General features: G+C 41.4%; 1 protein-coding gene across 1 annotated transcript in view; it reads left to right on the top strand.

Annotated features, from left to right (window-relative positions):
* Window positions 1-8673, top strand: part of LOC148346491 (uncharacterized) — a 63344-nt gene that overhangs the window by 51286 nt on the left and 3385 nt on the right. The gene's annotated exons all lie outside the window — the stretch shown is intronic.

The raw sequence follows: 8673 nt of genomic DNA, 5'->3' as shown, positions 1-8673 counted from the left end.
ATGCTGTTCTAGCCTGGGAGAATAGAGTGTTTTTCTACGAAAATAAATTGCTGACAAAAAATGCAGAGTTAACATTTGTTTTCTCTCTAGTTTTAATATATAGGTCAAGCCTCTTAACAGTCTGCCATACATTGTGTTGATTTGGAATTTTGTTCTGGCCTCAAAGAGGGGAATGTCTTTCTGTAAAAAGTGAGTGAGGCATCAAAACCAAACGTGCTGAGCCTTTTTTTGTTACATTTTCATCTCCCGAGTGACCGACCTGATTGTGAAATATTGTGATCCTGGCCGAATTTGTTCTGGCCTAGGAGAGCAGAATGTTTGTAAATTAACGCTGAATTTCTCCTCATGGAGATAATCTCCCTACCGTGTATACTTGCATCCAAGCCAAATTTACAACTATAAAATGGAATACTGAAATAACGAGACAGTTATGTGTATATTTGGTTGTGTGTCACCTGTAGCTTGTGAAGAGAGGGGCGTGGCCTCTACATGACCAATGGGACATCAATAGGGCAAACATGAGCTCAGAATTTATGATAGAAGTGCACTGAATTTTGGTCTTTAATTGTAAAATATTTCTTGCAATACACCACGCCTGGATAAAATAAGAAAAAAACATCTTGGACAGTATCCAGAAACAGAGAAGAAGATCTTCGATTGGTTCGAAGCCCAGAGACAAAACTGATATGGAGTGTCTCGGGATAAAAATAAATTTGCAAGGTAAGAAATATGAAAGGCATGACTGCTTCCACAGGTTTGTGTACACGTTTTCTTCTATTTCTTTGATTATGTGGCTATTTGAAAGCAGTTTTAGAGTGCTGACAGCAATTTTGAATTCGATAGTTACTTTTGGAGTATTTCACTACTTTTGTGTCAGTAATCTGTAGGCTGAATCAATTACTAGTCACTAGTAACTAATGAGTATTTTTCAGTAAATCCTCATCTCTTTTTATTTGATCAAGTTTCTCAATATAATGTCCATAGGTTTTTACAGAAATATGTGGTTGGGGTTGACATATTACCCATGATTTCTTTTCATTGAAGTTGACTATGTTTTGTGTACTGTTACCTAATGCTAAATCTATTCCACCCTGGTCATCCTGGAAGGGGGATGACCTCATATGCGGTTTCTTCATTTTCCTCATGCTGAGGTTTTGAGTTTTCCCTTGCCCGCATATCGGTGTCAGATCAGGGGATGCTGTTTTTGTAAGCTGTGCAGTCCTTTGAGACATTTTGTAGTCAAGGGCGTCTCAAGTAAATGTGACCTAATGCACCCAACTGCAACCTCTCCGTTACCCACGCCTTAAAGTCCGGCTACCGTGAGTGGGAAATTCCGTGGCGTCTTTACGTCCTATCAACGGTTTCATCAATCAATCACGAATCTTAGGATCGAAACAAAGAGACGTTGAAAGTCTTTTTCAGACCGCGAAGGTGGATCGACGGGCGGGTACGGATGATGTCACCGGGCGGTATTAATAAAAAGCCATAGAATGGGAAGATATCCGTAGACACCCAATCTCAACTCCACCGACTTCCTTGGGCAAGGTCAGGACGTAACACATTCGGGAGCTGATTTACATCAAAATAAATATCGGCCCATGCCAAACAATGAGCGGACCCGTAAGAGGAACACGGCGTCTCTCCTTTGGTCCGATTTACAGCGTCCGATCCGGCCAAGCTGCCGGGCACGATAAGAAGGGAGGGCCTGCTGAGTGAAAGCATTGTGCCGGAGTCCCACCGAGGGGCCGAGCGCACAAAGACACATCAATAAAGTGCTCAGGAGGGACGAGAAGTTGAAAAGAAAGTCCGCTCGACTCACATTTAGTTATACAAGCCTTAAAATCGAGTCCTGTTTATTTGTGACGCCCATAATCACAAGGAGTCTCAAAGTGCAGCACAGACCACGAGCTATTATGACACCATCCCCTGATCCAAAACCGACATGAGGGAAGGAAAAATTCAAAAACCTCAACGTGAGGAAAATGAAGAAACCTTGAGAAGGGACCGCACATGAGGTCATCCCCCTTTCCAGAACAACCAGGCTGCAATAGATGTTTCAAGAGCATCAACATACAATAAAACACCATCAAGATTAAAGATACGTAATAACAGACTGTCCGGTTGACAGCTTCCTGTACCAAAATCCTGACCGGTGCAGCAGGTTCTAGACCATGGCGTACATCAGGTCCAATTGCCAGTAGGATGGCTCAAAATGCATGCTTGGTGTGTTTTAAGCCTAGATGGAAACACTTCCTCTGAGGTTACAGATGCAATCTCAGAGGGCAGAGCATCCCATGACACTGCGATTTCTTCTTGGCTCTTGGGATCACGAGTAGACCAGCGTTTTCTGAGTGAAGGCTCAGGAGAGGGACATAGGGGGATGTTAAATCTGAAAGATATACGGGGTCAAACTCATGCAAAATTTTGTATGATAAAGGCAGTGTATATGGTACTTGTAGTTATGGTTTTGCTGGTCATTTTGTTTTTTTGGGGAAAAAAAAGTGGATAGGTTCCACTCTCTCTGCATTAAACTGCACAATACTTTCGATTAATTTGAGAAGTGGAAGTTGGAGCTTGTCATTCCTGTCACAGTTGCCATGGCGCCCAATTGGCCCTGCCCGTGGGGCGCCAGCTGCGGCTCATTGACAAATTGGCTTTCAGTCTTTTTAAGCTCAGTGCTATCATTTTTCCTTTGTCAGTCCGTCAACGGACCTCTGCCCCGCAAGACGTGGGTTTTGACTCGGTCCAGTTTTCCTGTTGGTATTCCCTGTCCGGTAGTGTTCTCGTTTTTGTCCTGTTTAATATTAGTTTTCAGTTTCGTTTCTGTCTATTTTTGCCCTGTTTATTATTCCCTCCAGTTTTTGTTCCCGTTGAGTTTGTCCTGCTTTTTTTTGACATCCTGTTTCATTATCTATCTTGTCTGTCCCGTCCTGTCCGGTATCGACCCCATCCGTCCGATATCTGCTCGGGCAATTGGTATCGATCTCGTCGGCCTCTGGCTTCCTATCATTTCACGCCAGACCGCTGCCTAACGTGCATGACTCATTTCCCGTAAAATAAAGGCTTATGTGAAAACGTCACGCGTTTGGGTCCTGATCCTGTTCTGGTTCCAGACAATTCGGGTGGAATAATGAGTCTTCAAGTCAGACCAGTTGGGAACCACTGCTTCACATTATTCCTGAATTCTAAAGCATGCAAACGTGAGAAAATGATACATAGTTTTTGCATAAAACCAATTATCGATTATATATTGCAATTATTTGTGATGTTGTGATGTCATCGGAGGAACACCAGCACTGTAGAAGAGGTTACGAGTGTTCGCTTTAAACACTTGTAGTTTTTGTGGAGAAAGCCTAGAAGTTGATGGATGTAGTAAAGCTTCAGCAAAGGGCCAAAAAGGGGCTAACTGGTCAGAGCCAACAGGGGCTAGGATATGGGCTTGCGATGCTGCGACCTGGGTTCGATTCCCTTTGATTCCAATGTTCTGCTGCAATCAAAAGAGTACCTTGTGTAAATCGCGCACCCAAAAGTTGAGTTATTTTTAGGTAAAAAAGAAAGTAATACACTGATCTGCATAGAACAGGTATGTCAAACATGCGGCCCATGGGCTGAATCTCGGCCATTGGACGATTTAGCTCAGCTCGCCATCATTTTCTGAGTGTATAAAAAAGCGAGTTCCTCAGTTATTTCTATCAAAAGTTATGATTTTTTTAATTCTCTCTCCGGACATAGAGGGCGGTGTTGAGTTTATATAGCATGGTGAGTTGGTTCAGGTGTAAAACTGTATTCTGTCAAGTGTTAAAATAAACCACATTTATTGCTGAACATGGGAATCTTTTCCCCCCATAGTTTGTGAATAAATGGGTTCCGTTTAGAAAAGATCCCTGGTCATCTGTGATGACAACACATCGTGTATGATATGATCAACGCATAATACTGAAAAACAAAGCTACAGATTTGGAGTTGACATTCTTTGACTTATCTGGACCTGTCTGAAAACAGAAAGTCTGGATCCCGGCCCGGTCCCAAAATCTTATCAGTTCCTTAGGTGGCGCTATTTACGTCTCTATCCCTCCCACCTATCGACATGCGGGTGCCAGGCCCCGCATGTCAGAAACAATTTGCTCCTGCGGGGCCCTGACAGTGGTCAGGCATGGCCGGGGCCAAAACCTGGAGCCTTCTAAGTCCCCTAAGCTCTTGTTCCCGTCTGTCTCCTTACTTCAAAGTCTTTTATGGAAGTGCTTAAGATCCCTCTGTGGCGGACGTGGGTAGAGTAGCCGAGACGATACTCAAGTAAAAGTACTATGCATAGCCCGGCTATCGGTCGGGGTCAAGGAGGGATTTGGGTCGGAGCCTCAGGGAATGCACTTAGCTAGGGAAGTTGTCGTCCCCTATCGAGCTAACCGTGTGACGACACCATGACGGACGGCGGTAAACCCGAGTAAGCGGTGGGCGAGTCCAGTAAACGGTAGACAGCGACGAAATCTATACTGTTCGACATCATTGGCAATGAGGAAAATGGTGTGGATCACCTGGTCAGGAACCACAAAGAGCGCTACTAAGAGGAACTTACGATAGCATTGCCAATATCTGTGTATTGTTTTATTAATTCTATATCTGGTCATCCCGGAAGGGGGATGACCTCATGTGCGGTCGCTTCTCAAGGTTTCTTCATTTTCCTCATGTTGAGGTTTTTGAGTTTTTCCTTGCCCTTATGTAGGTTTTAGATCAGGGGATGGGATAGTCGATAGTCTGTAATATTATGTAGTCTGTGGACCCCTTTGAGTCTTTGTGATTAAGGGTGTCACAAATAAACATGACTTGACTGAGGTTGAGTTTTTCCTTGCCTTCATGTAGGTCTTAGATGAGGGAATGGTGTCATAATGGACTGTAGTTTGAAATAGTCTGTGCACCCCATTGAAACTCCTTGTGATTAAGGGTGTCACAAATAAATATGACTTGACATTAGCAATGCCAGCTACCGACCTTACAGTCTTCCCCCTGACATATTTTCACATCTAAACAAATACTCCAGTATGCCTGGATTCAGTCCACGTCATCACTTCCACTATATTGTAAATGGAGTATTCCCATACACCAGTGCTGATCCAAAAGCTTATAAAAGTCTGAATGTTTACCAGTTTTTCATAGCTGGTTGGGTTACCGGGACATGTTGCTCACTGACTCACCTAGACCCTAACATTAGCGAAGCCAGTTAGCAGACTTGGGGTGCGCGGTCACATTAATTTGCCGCACCTTTGCGATCTACTTGCCCCTTTGTTGTTGCTCAGAGAGCGCTGTTCTACGAGTGATCAAGAGATCAGAAGAAATCTGCAAGTATGAGAGCGTTCTCCATTCAGGTCCTGCTGCTGCTCTGGAATGCTCTACTTCTTGAGATAATGGGCTCCAGCACCCCCGTGACCCTACTGAGGATAAGCGGTGCAGATAATGGATGGATAGTTTCATCAAATTGGTAAAGCGAAATAACAATCTGTCTCTGTTTTAGGCACCTTATATTTAGTTTTGTAGTGTTTCATTAGTACTACTATATTGCTTTTGTAGTATTTCCGTAAGCATATTTATAATAATAATAATAATTTCCTTTGTATTGTCATTCTTTGTAAGAACGAAATGTCGATACACCTGACCCGTTGTAGCGAGCCGATGCAGCCGCAGCCAACAGAGGGCGCCGCCATTTTACCAATGTTTTATGTTGCACGTCTGTAGTATTACTACCATATTTACATAAGAGTATTTTTGTAGTGTTCCTGTAGTATTTTCATAGTATTGAAGTTGTATTTTTGTAGTACTTCAGTTGTATTTTCTTTCTTCAGTATTGAGCAAAATATTATATTAGGTCCCTGGTTGAAGCACTTTATATTTAGTTTTGTAGTAATACTTTAGTGCTTTTGTAGTATTTCCGTAAGCGTATTTTTTTTTAGTTTGTCTGTGGTATTACTACAGCATTTTTGTAGTATTTACATAAGAGTAATTTTGTAGTGTTCCTGTAGTATTTTATAGTACTGTAATTGTATTTTTGTAGTATTTATGCCGTGTTGCTTTTCTCTTCTTTTTCTCAGTTTTAAATCAAAATATATTAGGTCTCTGTTTTAAGCACTTTATATTTAGTTTTGAAGTATTTATGGAGTAATACCAGAGTGCTTTGTAGTATTTCCATAAGCATCCTTTTGTGGTCAGTAGTATTGCTACTATTTTTTTTGTAGTATTTACGTTAGAGTAATTTTTTAGTGTTCCTGTTTTTGTAGTTGTATGTTTGTAGTATTTCTGTACAATTTCTTTTTTCTTCTCAGTATTAAAGCAAATTATTAGGTCCCTGTTTTTAGCACTTTTAATTTAGTTTTGTAGTATTTATGTGGCCATCCATCCATTATCTGTACCGCTTATCCTCAGTAAGGTCGTGGTGGTGCTGGAGCCCATCCCAGTGGCATTTCTGGACAATTACTACACTATTTTTGTAGTATTTAAATAAGAGTCATTGTGTAGTATTTCTGTAGTTTTGCTGTTGTATGTTTGTAGTATTTCTGTAGAATGTTTTCTCTTCTCAGTATTAAAGCAAATGATTAGGTCCCTAGCACTTCAATTTAGTTTATGTGGTATTTCTGTACAATTACTACAATTATTTTGCACTATCGAAAAGTACTTAGCTACTTTTCAGTTCATGAACTTTCAAAACAAAAAAAATCAGTCTATTTCATTCCTTTGTCATACTTTTACCATATACCCATACTTAATATGATCAGAAAAGAGCCAGTTTTCTAATTCGAGCTGTCCTCTTGGGTGCGACCAGCAGGGGGCATTAACGCTTCACATAACAAGGCCATTCCAAGCCATTGCGTGGTTATATAGAGTCAAACTCCTCGGAAACATGGCAATGGCAACAATGTCAAGCCCTTTCGAGCGTTTCGCTCGAAATTCAAACATTTTCTCGAAAACGCCACGTGAACATTCAGGCGTTTCCGAGGATTTCGAGCGCCCGTACGAACCCCGTTTTTAGAACGGCGGTGAGGAATGATTCTCGGCTCCGAGGGAGGAAGATCGCGCCCTCGTCTTTGTCAGAGCTTTCGATCTTGCCCCGTGGATTTGAGTTTACAACCGCAGTGATGAGGTTACTGCCTTCGGAAAAGATATTTTCAGGGGGGGTTAAAAAGATTTCACCGGGTTGCCGGGAGCCAAATGGTCGGCGTAACCGAATCGCTACTCGCTAGCGGAGGACTCTAAATCAAAATGAAAGCGTTAAGTTGGAAAGGGAAAAACACGTCGGTTGATATTAATGAGGTTGTGCTGGGGAGAGAACCGTCTCAGTAAGGTTGCATACGGCATGCTCTTTGCAGTGTGACGTCATTAGAGGTGGGCGTATCGATATAAATATCGGTATTCTCGACACTAGTGCTTGGACTTCATCGATAACATTGTCAGAATCGCCTTTGTCATCGTTAATCGTCCGGCGGAGTTCATTAGAGGGTGGGTATTATCAATACAAATATTGATACCAAGAACTTGGGTTAGATTGATACTATTGTCAGAATCACCTTTATTATAATATAAAATCTGACAGAGTTCATTAGGGGTGAGTGTATCAATACAAATAGATATTTTTGATACCAAGTACGTGGATTAGATCGATACTATTGTCAGAATCACTTTTATTACCATTTAACGTCTGGTGCAGTTCTTTAAAGGTGGGAGTATAAATACAAATCGATATTTTTGAAACCAATAACTTGAGTTATACAACTGTCAAAATCGCCTTTATGATCATGTTTTTGTCTGGCAGAGTTCATTAGAGGTGGGCGAATCGATACAAACATTAATTTTATTAATGCCAAGTACTTAGATTGGATCAGTACTATTGTCCAAATCCCCTCTATTATCTTTTCAAATCGGTGGAGTTCATTAGGTGGGCATATAGATTTTCTCGATACTAAGTACTTGGATTAGATTGATATTGTCAGAATCACCTTTATTATCATCTATCTGGCAGAGTTCGTTAGGGGTGGGCATATCAATATAAATATCGATAATTTTGATACCAAGATTGGATTAGAACGATACAATTGTCACTATCGCCTTTATTTTCATGTTTTCGTCCGGCAGAGTTCATTAGAGGTGGGTGTATCGATACAAACCTTGATTTTATGTATACCAAGTACTTGAATTGGATCAATACTATTGTCAGAATCACTTTTGTTATCATTTAACATCTGGCGGACTTCATTAGAGGTGGGCATATCAATACAAATATAGATTTTATCGATACCAAGTATTTGGATTGGATCCATACTATTGTCAGAATCCTCTCCATTGTCATTTATCGTCCGGCGGAGTTCATCAGAGGTAGGCATATCAATACCTGTGCGGTCCCTTCTCAAGGTTTCTTCATTTTCCTCACGTTGAGGTTTTTGAGTTTTTCCTTGCCCTCATGTCGGTTTGAGATCAGGGGATGGTGTCATAATAGCTTGTGGTCTGTGCTGCACTTTGATACCAAGTTCATGGATTAGATTGATACAATTGTCAGAATTGTCTTTATCATCATGGTTTTGTCAGGCAGAGTTCATTAAAGGTGGGCGTAGCGATACAGATATCGATACGAAGTACTTGGAGTGGACCAGTAGTATTGTCAGAATTGTCCTCGCGTTCCGATTGGCTGAGAAC

Source organism: Urocampus carinirostris, chromosome 20 (assembly GCF_059441175.1).
Source record: "Urocampus carinirostris isolate Australia breed hairy pipefish chromosome 20, RoL_Ucar_1.0, whole genome shotgun sequence".
Lineage (NCBI taxonomy): Eukaryota > Metazoa > Chordata > Actinopteri > Syngnathiformes > Syngnathidae > Urocampus > Urocampus carinirostris.
Note: the sequence above shows the minus strand (reverse complement) of the source record. Positions and strands in the feature narration are given on the sequence as shown.